Raw genomic sequence first — 15,073 nt, forward strand, 5'->3', positions numbered from 1 at the left:
CCTTAAGATCATCAAGTTCCAACCCCCCTGCTAAGGGCAGGAAGACCTCACTCTAGACCATGTCGCTCAAGACTCTGTCCAACCTGGCTTAGCAATAGAAGCAGAAGTATCTTAGGAGCTGTCTGTCTTTGAGTACTTCTGATGAACAGAGCTGGATCTTAGTGGTAGGAGCTGCAAGTGTGGCTGTACAGATGTTTCAGTCTAGTCTGCTGTTCTCCTCCCATTACAAGGAGACAAGAGGTTTTTTTGCATCAGCAAAACATCAAAGAGTCAAAAGGTTGCACTTTTCCATGGTGATGGTTATTCCAAGATAAATGCTGTGAAATAATAGTTCACAGCACATTAAATGTTAAGTGGTAAAGCTTTTTCTGTTTGACAGCGTTTATCTTTATTGAAATTTAAAGGTTAACAAAATGGCTTTGTTATGAAGATGAAGGACTTGAAGCTAGATTTTTTTTGACTAGCAGCTTGTATAAGCTACAATTTCTTCAAATGTAACCCATGAACTTGAGTATCTCAAGGTTTAAGTCAGGGTACCTGGATAGAAATAGAAAATTCTTGACTCCTTCGAAAAGTTAAGGTCTTAACTTCACTATTACTTGCGTATAAAAAAAACAAGCGACAAAAACCAACAAAACCAAAACACTAGTAATTACTTTGTTGAGAGTGCACAGATCAATATCTGCAAAGCATCTTTAGACACAGTTTGTGTCCTCAGATCTATGAGCTTCAAAGTGTCAAAGTTGATGGTGATGCTGTAAATAAGTGTCTGTTATTTTTGTCACCTACTGCCGCATTTCAAGTATTGCTGGTAGTGTTTCTAGATTCTGAAATGTTTGTTAGAGGTGGGTCTGAGCATTGGAGGAACAGCTTGATTTCACTCACAGCTATTTATTCAGCTGCTGCTAGCATTTCCTCAGCAGTGAGGTGCCCAGCAGCTCATAAATGTGTTATAAATCGTGGTTTAATCTTAGGGAAAAGATTACCAAGTTCCTTCTTCCACCCTTTTCTTTGCTGTAGTCCTCAGAGAGGAATTTGACTATCTCTAATGCAGTGCACCCATCCAATCAAAAGACCAGGATGTGCTTACATGATTTATAATAAAAAGAGCCACACTTGACTGATTTCATATTGCTGCATCTCTGCAGTGACTGTGCCCAAAACAACAAGAGAAAGAAATGTATTCAATAGTCGTATCTACAGAGGTGATTTACTGCAGTACTTGTACGTCAACAACTGATTAATGTGAGTTGGAAATAGGAAAAACAGTTATGTGATGGCTGTTTTGTTTCCTTGTTCAAAGTTGAAACGTACTGAAATAGGGTGCTATCAGTGATTCAGACAAGCAAGAGGTGCATCAGTGATGTCTTCTTTAATCCTGCAGAAGGCAAATAAGAGAAAAGCATGATTAGCTGCAGATGGAAAGAAATAAACTGCTTGCTGATAAGACAAAAATTAATGAGCTGAACTTTCTGTCAAGAGGAGGTAGTATAGATGATGAAAAAGACTTTCTAATGGTGTGTTAGCTTCTGAATAAAGCATCTAAATAAATGAAGCACCTCAATAAAACTGCTACGGAACTAGAGAAAACTCAATGTAGGTCTAAGATGATATTTTGAGAACGTTGTAAAGGCTATTGTTGATCCTGATTTGGAGCAAGTGTGTGCCCCCTCAAAATCCCATCTACGCTTGTTTTCAGCAAACTATTAAACAGATACTGCTGCTCCTAGGAATGCTGGGGTGGGCCAGAAAAGAGCAAACAAAACAAAGACAGAAGAAGAACAGAACTTCAGAAATTAGAAGGATCAAACAACAACAAAAAAGAAGTAGCGCAGGACATTCACAGAAACAAGTTGATCCTTCTCTAATCTAGACCCTCAATTTAAAAAGTATTATTTTTCTTTTTTTCCTAATAGTCTATTCTTTCATGGTGGTTCAGAACAAATCCAAATTGTGGCAGCAGCCGCTTTGGAAAAATCTGAGCCCAAGGCTGTATTTTCTATTATACAATAGCTTCTATTCTCTGAATTTTATTAGTTGCCCAGACCAAAGAGATACCAAAAAAGAAGACCTGGGAAGATGGCCTGGGAATGAGCTTCACATGTCTTTTCTTACTTTTAAAAAGCTCCTGAATGGACTAATAAATCTGCAGAATTTAGTTATTGATTTTTTATTTTTTTTTATCTTGGTGGAAATATTTGATCCAAATTTTGAAATGAAGATCTGCTCTTCAATTTTTACTTCATGCATCTGCCTTTCTGATACATCTTCTGTCTTCAGAATTCATGAATTTATGAATGCCTAAACCAATGAAAGATACTGTTTGAGATTTAATGGAAGTTGTTGAAGCTTCCTTAAGGCTGGATCTGCATTTGTTGTGAGGCTGTGTCAGTCTGAACAAATGGAATAGATCAGACATAAAGGCATCTACTACCTAATGCAACATCTGTTGATTTGTTTTGCATTCCACTAGGATACAAAATGATCCCCAATGTGTTATGCTCCCCTCATACTTAGTGCACTTCCATTAATCTGGTATTCTGCAGGCTGAAGCTATTTTAAAACTTCATTAATTAAAGTGGGTATGAGGCAGGTTTAATGTTAACCTGAGTTATCAACTCCTACTGGTGAATTGCTCTTAATTTGAAATAATCCTGTGAAATTAGATTATACTTAATGTGTATACTTTAAAAAAATCTTCACCTTTAGGCGCAAGAAGAACGATGGAACGCAGCAGAATTTTAGAATAGATGCTTATGCAGATCCAGCTAGGAAAGCAAAACAAATCACTTTGTTTATCAGTTTACTATGTTCTGTGCCCTAATGCAGGGTTTGATACGGTCATTTGAATGTTTATATTTGCAATTGCTAGAAGCTTAAGTAGCTTTTAGCACATCTACTTAATGAGCACTAAAGATACTCATTAATGAGCTTCAAATATAATCTTCCCCTGGTCTCTTCAGGTTGATTGTGAAAGAGAAAATTTGTTTATTGAGAGGCTTAGTAAAAAGCTAGTAAATTGTTTTGTGGGCAGAGAAGTTATGAGGCAATTTCTTATTTTTTTTTTTTTTTTTTTTTTGGCAATGTCCCTGTTATCCAGGCTAACACCCTTCTCTCCTTTCATCCCCTATATACCTTTCAGGACACCACAGCAGTACCCAGTTTCTCCTTGTTTTTTTCAGATCCCTTTCTGCTATAGTGTGCCCACATTTGCCTTTTCTTGTCCCCAACACTGTGCAATAAGAAACACACTCACTAGAGAGAGTGAGCTCACCAGGAGCTCACAGAGCTCCTTGCTGTTTTGCAGCCCTGCTCCAGTCTAGCTGCTGTTGGTGTGGAGTCAACAAATTTTGGCTTGGGTCAGACTGGTTCCAGAGCCGATGGATGACACAGCCAAGGCATGGTTTCAGCTACCAGGCAGGCCACAGCACCCCTGAGGGACCACTGGCTTCTTCAGCCTTTTCCTTTGTGATTATCTTTGAGACTATTTCTTACTGCCAGATTTGATTGAAGCAGGTCAGTCACTTTAAGCAATGCTGGAGGAGGAACTGACAGACAGGTGAACAGTCTGTTTCCATAAACACCACTGCCTAATGCCATAAACATGGTTTTCTGCAGACACTAGTAATAGTTAATCATTCTTACAGCAGTAAAACAATGGCAGTTCCTCATCCTTGGTTTTACTGAAAACTCAGTTTCACACAATGAATTGTCCTGCAGTATAAATTAAAAAAAATACATCCAAGTTAATGAAGCTGCCTTAGAAGTCTGCTCAGTGACTATCAGAAATGTCTGCAGTGTCAGACATAACCCTTGCTTTTTCCTTGTAGAAACAAATAAGATGCTAATCTGACAAGATTTTAATGTTAAAAAGACAGAAAAAGCTTTTGGTTTTATGATTGGTCTGTGACAGCTGAAGAAGGTGTTTTGTACAGATGGACAAAGGAAGAGGTCATTGGTGTTATTGTATGATTATTCTGATACCTAAATATATTCATTTGCTCTGGAACACAGTGCAACAGTACAAGTTTGTCAGTCATATTGCCATATTGCTTGTCTGGCTTATAAAATTGTCTGCTCTGAAGGAGATAGCAATTGTCCTTTTAGCAACAGTTTCTTTTCACTTTAATAATACACTATATCTATGGATTTGATATACAACTGTAATATCGTTTGTCAATTTGCAGTGCAGTTGCCTTTAAAAAAAATAATTAACATAATCCACTACAGAATGGCATTGGATTTCTTTTTCAGGAAACTTGTTTATATCTGTTCTCAATTTGAAATATTAAATATTGTTTTGAAAGTCATGCCTACTTCAGTGGAAGTAGTTCCTTCAAGGTATATTCAATCATCCATCTATATCTGAGTAGGTGACTACAGCATCTGATCAAATTATTCTTGTATATATAGGAAGGACCTGCATAAATATATGGTAAAAACCTGATCTACCTCCCCTATAGTGTTTGTGCGCTCAGTATTCTCAATACAATTTTATTTTTACACTTTCTAAAGACACCAGCAGAAAATAGTATAAAACGAGCAAAGAGAAACAGCAAGATTTTGTAGTCAGGGCTCTGGGCAGCAGTTTTGGTACCTGGTCTCCTCAGCTTTGATGCTGGCCAAGGTGAGGAGATAATGTATTCTACCAGTGTCTGTTCCTTTCTTGCTGTATTGTCTTCCATTTCTAGTACAGGGGCTATTCGTTTGGGGGCACTGGAAGTTTGGGCCCCTCCTAGTTGTTTCCTGAAGGTAGCATTGCCATATAATAAAAAACAGAGGAGTCACATCTAAAGAGATCAAGGTAACACATTTAGATTGCTCAGAAACCTTATGTATTTCAACCTGATATAAGCATCTGATTCTTTCATGATTTCTAGGTATTCTAGACTCTGAGGAAGTCACGAAGCTTTATAAAAGAAAAAAATATAATATAATTCTGTTTATTAAACATACTGTATTTTCTTTGTTCCCTTTGATAATTACACTTCAAACACTGTGACTGCATGTCTGTAAACAAAATCCACCCCCACCCCTCTTCCTTCAGTATCTATGATAGATTATAACTGACGATCATTGGTACATGATTTGTGAGTGCAAATAATATTTGTATTGGAAGTGTTTTTCCCAAATTTGAATTCAAGACTTTTGACCCATGGTTCACATTTTATACGGAAAAGCTCCATGTATTCAACCAAACATGTTTATTTAATTGGCTGCTGATAGTTTGGAAGATAATTCTTAGAATGTTTATCTGGTCTACTTATTAGGTCACATAACTGCCTTCCTCTCTCTTAGTAATAGCATATTGATCATTGTAGTTTAAAATTAAAAAACAAAAACCAAAAAACAACCAAACATTAGAAGTAAATTAAATATAAAAAAAAAAAAAAGGAAATGACACTTCAAACACAACACTGAAATGTGCATTTAAAAAATATTTTTCTTACAACTTTCAAGCAAATAAGACATAACAAGGTTAAATTCTGAAAGACTTTCTTGAACTGCATTATATTCTGTTGCTACAGTGCAGCAGCATGTGAAAAGTAAAAGCTTGTCACTGGTAAAAGACAGAGCCTGTATTCTTCAGAAAATGTTCCAGTATTTCAATGATGATTTTGTTTGTAAGTTAGGCTAGATAAGAAAGCCCCATTTTCTTTTCATAAACTGCAATATTTAATTTTGCCTTTTCATGATTGTCTTTTTTGATTAATTGTTTCTCTTTTCTTCTTCAACTGTGAGCCCATCATTTAAATACCCTTAGTCCAGATGCACATAAATCATTGGAAGTCCTGAACCAGGACAGAAACACTTACATTTTCAATTAGCTTCCACATTTAACAGCTGCTGGTAATGGTGTCTACAATAAGTCATCACACAGTATGTGCACTCAGGTCTATGGGTAGGCCATGGGAGGCACCACACAAAAATTGCAGACGTACCATCATATATTTATTTTGTATATTGGTAGGACAACAATATAATCAGATTTTGTTGCAGACAAGTGTTTTATTTCACACTTGATTTGTAATGACTACGGCATAATGCATTTGGCAATTTTATATTGTCTACTTATACAAATGTATTTTGTCTGCTGTTGATGAGTACAATTTACTCTTATTGTGCTGTTTATCACTGTCCAAACAGATGTTTTGAGCTTAATACACAAACCATTATCCAACTCTTAATTAGGTGTAGAAAAATAGAGTAGTACTGCTAAGTACATGTAGAAGACCAGAGGTAGAAAACTTAAAAAGAAATCAAAAGTAAGGTCATGCAAACAAATCTAAAGCACGTTTTAGTGAAATTTGATTGCACAGTCTCAATATTGACACTGACCATGATATTTTTAAGCTATGACAGCAGCATCTTTTAATGTGTGCTCTCACCCATTTATTTTTTTACATTAGTTGCATCTGCTTGATCCATCATTTGTGGAAAGCATGACATGGCCTTTTTTAATTAGACCGACAAGCCTGTAAGTTATGATGTTGTCCGAGTAGTGGCCAGCAGCTTTTTCTCTTTGTTTAGCAGATTGTGAAGTGCATCACTGAACAGCTGCACAGAGCCAGACACAGGCAAGGACTTTGCAGAACTGCATGAGTACATATATCTCTTGGGCCACTGACTCAGGCAGGCAAACAGTCACATCAATTATGTGCTACAGTCTTTGTAATGAGATTTTCAATAGTATCAGCTAAATATTAACCCTTGGTGGCCTATCATGCGTTTGTTTGTTCAATATGTAAGTAATTAGAAAATCGTTTTTGCAGTTCCTCAGTGTCCATTCCGTTTTGGACTATGATGTAAACTCAGTGTAATTATTGAATAAAACTTGTTCATATTTGAAAAATACATATTAATATTTATACATACTTTTTATCGGATTTTTAAGCTGAGAAAATTCTTAGACCATTCTTCGATTCAGTTTATTTTCCAGATCCTGCCAGCTATTGCTGTGGTTTTCAATAGCAGGGATTTCATTAAATGTTTCCAGGCTATATGCGTGTAAAAATAATTAAGACAAATAAATCTTTCATCCACAAGCCTTAGCTGGTCGTGTAGGAGTCTACACATCCACTTAAAAAATGTCTAGTTGTTTTAAATTCAGGAAGGTCACAAGTCACTGAACTATTGCATCCCAGCACTATTTTTTTTTTTCAGACTCCATCGTATTGCATGTATGTATGGAAGAATTTTACATCCAAGCACTTGTAGCGTGTGTTGATTTCCACAGAGCTGAGGAAGTTGCCATATGAGTCCTAATATCTTTACTTACAAGTAGATGTAGATCTATATCAGATCTTTGACTGAAAGGATAAAATTTTCCAAATCCAATTTAGATGCAGAAATATGACAAAAGCAGGCATTTATAGGGAAATAAAACATTTGAACTTTTGATTACAAATCACAGTTCTCTTCAAGTTTTGAAGATGGACCATGGACAAAATTTTATCTGTATCCATCTACATTAATTTCTACTGGTCTTGGGCAGTTTTCTCTCAGTAAGTCTCTCATAACTGCATAAAAGGGAAGTGCAGAACATCCTATTCTTCTATTCGTGAATATGCATATTTACTTAATAATTTTAATTGCAACATGGTGTTTCTCATTTTAAGAGACATAAGTTTTAAAGAGAGTTCTTGCACTGATTTGTATATTATAAAGTATGAGGTAAAGAAGAAGAAAGCTATTGTGAGGGTGCACAAGTAGAATGTTTTAGATTTATTATTTAAGCAGAAATGTACAGGTTTGCACTGGAAAATTTTCAAGGTCTATGCTCATTATCCAGGGATCATAATGAGTGAGGATATACTCATTTCCCAAGGAGTATAACAATATTTGCCTTCAGAATGAAGACGTGTGAAAGTAATTCAGACTTGATTCCTAGGATAGGAAGAGGTGGCTGAAGTCTGGCAAAACATCTCAGAACATAGACCGAAGTGTTAATGGTAATGAAAATCAATATATTGGAATTCTCTGTTGAAGTGCTATGAAAATTGGTAGGTTTCCAGCCCAACAGGATGGATGCATTGCATTTGCATTCAGAATTGCTAAGGTACAAAATTAGATCCTACATGGTGGTTGCCAGGTGGAGGCATTTACATCACCATGACATCTTACCAAAGTGCATTTCTATTATTTCTGTCTAGTTTGAGAATGGAAAATTCTAAGTGGCCAGAGTTAAACAGAAGCAGAAGACTGCTGGGATGTCTCCACTTCTAAGCGGTGACATTCTTTATTCCTTTCCTGTACATGGAATGTTTTGCTCTTAGCCTTTATGTTTATGCAGTATCATATTAATGGGTGCAACAATGAGCTTAAGTCAGGGGATCAATCTAGCAAAGGCTCGCAAAGTTCTGTATGATGATCCCACATCAGTTGAGCACATCTCCAGGCCCATGTATTGGAGAACAAACTCTAATTCTCTTAGGAATAAGGTGTGGATATATCAAGAAATCATGTAAAGGGTTTTGTACAAATTTGATGTTTATCCTTCCCCTCTCCCCTTAAGGAATGGTGGCTCTTCATTTCATATCAATGTCTTTCTTTATGGATTTGAAGAGTACAGTCTTCTCCCAAATGATGTATATTTTGGCTCTGATTTTCCTCTTATTTTCATGCCCCTGCAGTGTTTCTGAGAACTTCCAGCACTGACTTAAGACTTAACCTGTGTAAGTATCATTATTCCTGTTTTATTGATATGGATGTAGCATATAAATACACAGAAAAGCACAATATAACACCACAGATTGCCAATAACTCACCATGTAATTGAATATAATCATATATCATAGAATAGTTTGGGTTAGAAGAGACCTTTAAAGGTCATCTAGTGCAACCCCCCTTCAATGAGCAGGAACATCTTGAACTAGATCAGGTTGCCCAGAACCACCTGGCTTTGAATGTCTTCAGGGATGGCGCATCCACCACTTCTCTGGGCAACCTGTGCCAGTGTTTTTGCACCCTTGCTGTAAAGAATTTATTTCTCACATCCAGCCTGAATCTTCCCTCTTTTAGTTTAAAACCCCTTGTACTATTGCAAGAGGCCCTGCTAGAAAGTTTCTCCCTGTCTTTTTTATAGGTCACTTTTAAGTACCGGAAGGCTGCTCTAAGTTCTCCTTTGAGCCTTCTCATCTCCAGACTGAATGAACCCTTTCCTCACAGGAGGGGTGCTTCATCCCTCTAATGAATTTTGTGGCCCTCCTCTGGACCCACTCCAACAGGTCCATATCTTTCCTGTATGGAGGATAATGTTATGGAGAGTGACGGCCTGGAGACTAACTGAAGTTATTAAATAATACGTATAGAGGGAGAGGAATCTTCATCTCCTGCAAGCTGTTTTGCTGTCAGATGATTCTTAGGGCTACTCTTCAAACCAGAATGTTTTCTGCCAAGTGCACTTACCCAAGGCTTGCTTCGTCTCTGCTTTGTGTGAGTAAAAGGTCCAACTGTAAGGTGTGCAGGAATCTCCTTGCTATCAGACCTTTCTTAGTCATATAATAAGCACAGAAGATGAAAACCAATTCTGAAAATGTTATAAGCTACCTCTTATGAAAATTCTTCTACTCTTTTGCCACCATTTCAACTATTCACCATTACAACTATCATGTCTTTGGAACAGTCCACCGAAGGGAAGATTATCACTGAAGGGGTGAATATGCCAAAAATGTACGAAGGTCAATTTAGGTTTCAAGTCCTTTCTCTCTGGTTCTGTATAGCTTCTCTTCTGTCCTGTAAGACTTCATAAAAAGTGAACTATTAATGAGTGATTTTGCCTTACTCATGTCTGTTTTATTTAGTTGGCTCAGTATTCTTCTCAGAAAGAAAATTGCAGTGCAAGAATAGCTTCCTTTGTTGAAGTCAAGAGGCAGACATGCCATTCCCATCAGGCTCCATACTATCAACAGCCTACTTTAAGTCTCTACATGCATTCATATTTATCTAGATAGGAAGGCAAGTGAGATCTTGATTTCCTAATCGTAAATAGACCACTAATTAAACATCCTTTGCCACCTCTAGCGTCTGCCAAGATTTGACAGATGACATGACCAGGCTGTTTGGTATCTGCAGTTCTCTTATTAGTGCTTCAGTTCTTCTAGAAAATTATACATGTTCATCTCTTCTGTCCTTTTAAAGATTAACTTCTTGCCTGTGATGGCTACTATGAGTCACAACATCCTGCTACAGTCATACTCTAGGGCCAAATGAAAGTCAGATTTCAGACAGATCATTTCAATCTGTGCACACAATGACTTACAAGCTTCCCTCATCTTTTCTTTTTTTTTCCCCTGATCATTGCTAGATGTTATGATTCGCAACTATTTTTTTGTTTTGTTTTGTTGTTTTTTTTGGTTGGCTTTGTTGTTTTTTTTTTTTTTTTTCTATCAGGTCTGTCACAGACACATTAGCAATTCCATAGCAAGGAAATAAGCACCACAGCTCTGTAATCTGCACAGAGTATATGAAAAGTTAAGTGAAAGGCTGACATATCATTAGTAAACCATGAATTTTGAGGACATATAATACTGCATTATTGTCTGAAATATGAGGATACACAGATTTCCTCCTCAATGAAGAGTAAAACTGGGCAGTACTACAGCATGTACTAGAAACATTTTAAAAGTGCATTATTGATATCACTGTTCAGACAGAGTACAGCTGGAGACATCACCTGGACTGCAGTGCCAGGCACTGGGTACAGGAATTATGTCTGATGGTATTACAGACCAAATTATTTTATATAGAAGGTCAGCCCTGCTCACAGCTCTCCTGGGACTTGTCTGAATGGTAGATAATGTTACCTGAGTGATTGGAGACACGATAATCTCAGGTCTTCAGATACGATCAGTGCTGGCACAGGGAAGTGATAAGTGTCAGTGGTTGACAGCCACCACCTCTGTGGGAGACAAAATGTGTCTTTAGAGAATGCCTTGTCCCTTTTAATCACAGTTTTAAGCATCAGCAGACCAAGCCTGAGTGTAATGTATTTGTAAAATATATCTGTTTAACACTATTACTTTCTTCTTCCATGGAACTGTTGATCCTTATGGCTCCCATGGGTAATTAACATCAGCTAAAGAACCAGGCAAATGTGGATGATATCTAGAGAGTCTTCTACAGGCACCTTTGTTAAGATGCCACATGATGGCCTGCCACACTTCAGCTATTTTATTACCAGATTCCTTCTGCAGAAATTACCAGCAAATGACCCGCTGAGGCAGTGGGTTTGTAAAGTATCTAACTATCTCAACAGGCTAAAAATACCACTGTCTTTCCAATACGATATTAACAAACTAATAACAGGAAAGACATGCATTCTACTGGAAATTCACATAAATACCATTACAGAATAATTCTGAAAACATTATTTCTGCATTTCTTGGAAACTATTATTTCACTCAGTCTTGTAAAAATGTCTGTCTAATTGAGCTTCCCCAGCTATATAACTTACCTGAACTTTATTTTTCCCCCCTATGTCACTTTTACCATTATTCTAATCAGTACCACTAAAATACATATGCTCAAATCCTAGATACCACTCTCAGTTAAACTTGGTAACGTCAGGACAGACAAATATCACTGCAATAATCTTGTATTTCAGCGCTGCTAGCTGCAAAATATTTCCAGTCCTGCTTCTAATTTCATTTTAGCTTAGATTTGTGAAATGCTAAATAAAACAGCAATATTTAATAGAAGTATTTTTGCAGATTTTTTATTTGTATTAAGTGAGGTAACAGTGCCATCAGGTGGCAATTTGCGGCAATCACACATCTTCGTTGCTGGAAATACTTCAAATTTAAAACGTTAAAAATAGAGCCTAGAAAGCTGAATTTTGACCAAAGACTGCGTGATGAAACAGAAATAAGGAAAAAAAAATAGAAGGGATTGTGTAGATGAATCTATCTAGTCTATGAATTTATATAAGTTCCTTGGCTATCCCTCCACCCCTAATTTTAGGGATATTCTTCCATCTGCTTCCTCTTTTGATCTACCAAAAGACAGAATTTTATGCAAACTCGCATTTGTAAATTTCTGAAACTGCTAGGAATCTTTTTCCTCTTATTTCTACTGTATGACTAACAAAAATTGTTATCGAGAGTGGTCAATCTTTAGCTAGCTATGTTGTAAAATCCCTCTATTCTGATTAGCTTTCTTTATCCACACTGGTCTCTTACAAAGGTGTTTCACAGCTGTAGGCACCCGTAATTTCATTGCCCACATTGCACCTTAGTGTAACCCTTATGGATTTTTACAGAACTATTGTGTTCCCTTTCAGCCCTCATTTTGAAAAGTTAAGCAGATCTTTCTCATTAGTCTGCTCTCTGGTAACATACCCACTGTATAAGATGACCCTTGTATTTGAAAATACTGCTGTTTATCAGGTAGTATAAATTTACAAAATTCAGCATAATGTGAACAGGTTTACCTCTATATTTATTCAGAAAGTCTATGACATAAATGTTCTTTTCTCTCCTTTGGAGCAAGACCTTGTTTATAACAGGCTTTTAATTTATTAACATTATGGAGTGAATGAACTGCTGTGTTGGGAGGGAAGATTTTGTTACATTAAATTCAACATATAATTAGATATAGATTAGTATCTTGTACATTTTGCTCTGCTGTGTGGTGTTGTATTTCTGTAATCAGTAATCGCCGTGTCTGTGATTCACTTGGCCTTTTCAGTTGTCAGTAGAGTGGGAGAGTGGTACTCAGCACAAAGGTTGCTGCAGCATCTTCATACTTAGTCACTGCAAGTTCTGCGTTGCTGTACAGGACATCATTCCCAAGATGCATTTGGGCCAAGTGTTTTGCAATTCGTAAAACATTGGGACTTGCCACTGTTTTTATGATTAATGACTCTCAAATATGGCATAGCCAGGGATCAAGGGTGAAGTTTATCTCTAGGTTGCTGTGCAGTGCTCTGAATGGAACTGCATAGAGCTGTTGAGTCTTTGCTGTTGTGTCATAAATCACGGAAGTGAGAAGCAAATTGAGTTACAGGCAAGAACACACTTCCGTTTGGTTTCAAGACCTACATTTAAGAGGAATGAAAGCCGCTTTGTGAGCTAAATTCAGAGCCAGTCTAATGGCCTCATTTTCCAGATGAGCTCATGACCTAGGAAATTGGGATGTGTTAAACATCAGAATAACTCTAAACTTGTTCTTAATTCAGAATACATGTTTGTTTTGCTGATTTAGTGCTGGTGGTGATGGAATAGACAGGAGAGCAACATCAAGACAGCTGTGTTGCAGCTGGCTTTTTTCTACCAATTGCTTCTTATAATCCTGACATTTATTATTATAATTAACTCAGCAAATATGTTGATAAATTGCAGCAGCTAATACAATAGAGAAAAAGACAGAATAACAGCAATAAACATTTCACTTAACAGAATAATAAACATTTCACTTAACATGCCCCTCCAATATTTTGAGGTGCAAAGAAGATGTTTTGTAGGTTGTCAGGATGACAGCAGGATGAATGGTGCACTCATTGTCTTTAATTTAGTGTGATATAGTTCACTTACATTAATAAATTACACCTTAAAATAAATTCTCATTTTCCAGGGCTGGCTATGGATCACAAGATGTTACTGTTGGTTTTTATAACAGGTATAAAGCCAGGTTGATTACATTTACAGCAGAAGTGCCTATTGTGCAGCTCAATCTCGTAAAACATAAACCAAAGCAGTGAAAGGCATATTGTCTAAGTATACCAGTGGGTCTGTGTATTTCTGGGACAGTTTCTAATGACAAGAGCCAGTACCTGGACCTCACTGTCGTGAAAGACGAAGCCCCCTCTCCTGTGCTGTCTTCCCTGTGACCTTTTGAAACCATGTTGTAGTAGCTGTTTATGGACATGCAGACAGATCTAATTAACCATGTCTTTTGTCTAAAAAATATCAGTTAGCAAAGAAATATATCAGAACAATCTGGTATCATCTTTTTCATCAGTCAGGGTTCCATTTAATTCCAGTAACTTATCTGTCCTTTATCATTCTTATCTTCCACTCATCTTTTAATATGTTATCCTTTGAAAATTGTACTTGAAAATTTCTGCTGTATTGAAGACAGACTAAAAGGCCAGATAATTATTCAAACAATATTTTTCTCTTTCTTTAGAGAAATTCTTAGGTTTCTTAAAATTATGCCATTTCAATAGTCCAGTCATAATATACAGAACAATCAGATATTTTATTAAAGAGCTGAACTACCAGCACTGCAATTACACATACAAGTTTTCCAGTATTTCCTTTTGTGTTCTTCTCAGAATATTTTAACAATGGCTTCTACAGCATGTTATTAACACTCAGATGTATCTCAAAACCAATTTTTCAGATAAGAGTTCTTTTCTTGTTCATTTTTTGTAATTTTTTTTATATAATCATAAATTCTCTCTCTACTTCAGTGTTAAGGTTGTTCATCTCAGATATAAACTTAAATGCTGAGTATTTTTTCCTGAATATCTAGTTATGGGGCAGGGGGGTCAACTGTCAGTTTACTTCTAACAGAATTTAAGGAGTGGTATAGTGCTCTGGAACAAGATGGAAACAGAAGTTAGGTACTATAAATGCTTTATGTGTTGCACTGTATCATGTTAGGAAACTCTTATTAAGAGTGTTGAAATTAACTCTCTGTAGAAAAAGTTAATAAGGAAGACTGTAAAATTCCACAAAACATGTCATCTGAGTGTAGCTCTTTAATTCTTCCTTCTTCCAGTATTCTTAGAAACTATTTCTTTGTGTACGTATTCTTATGTATGGTGATTGTGTCCCTATTTGTTTTTTATAACTACTTTCATGCAGATTTTGATAAGAGATGTCAATGAGCTTTCTTCATCCCTGTGCAAGAAAATCTCCCACCCTGCATAATATTGGCAATTTTCCAGCCTGACTAATCACGTGAAAGAGCATGAAACTCATTGTGTAAGATTATTTGTGAAATCATCAATATTTGTGGAAATAGAAGAGGGAGACCAACCAGGCTTCATTTAATTAAAAGTATCATTTTGCATCTCAAAGAAGCTGCAGACTCTCACGTACAATACTCCTTATTTCTCTACATGCTG

The 15,073-nt window shown here is 36.6% G+C and overlaps 1 protein-coding gene across 1 annotated transcript in view; it reads left to right on the forward strand.

The window, feature by feature from the left end:
• Positions 1–15,073, forward strand: part of SV2C (synaptic vesicle glycoprotein 2C) — a 107,776-nt gene that overhangs the window by 67,450 nt on the left and 25,253 nt on the right. The gene's annotated exons all lie outside the window — the stretch shown is intronic.

Source organism: Pezoporus flaviventris, unplaced genomic scaffold (assembly GCF_033815535.1).
Source record: "Pezoporus flaviventris isolate CSIRO_AGI_PZ_B2104156 unplaced genomic scaffold, CSIRO_AGI_Pfla_v1 ptg000090l, whole genome shotgun sequence".
Lineage (NCBI taxonomy): Eukaryota > Metazoa > Chordata > Aves > Psittaciformes > Psittacidae > Pezoporus > Pezoporus flaviventris.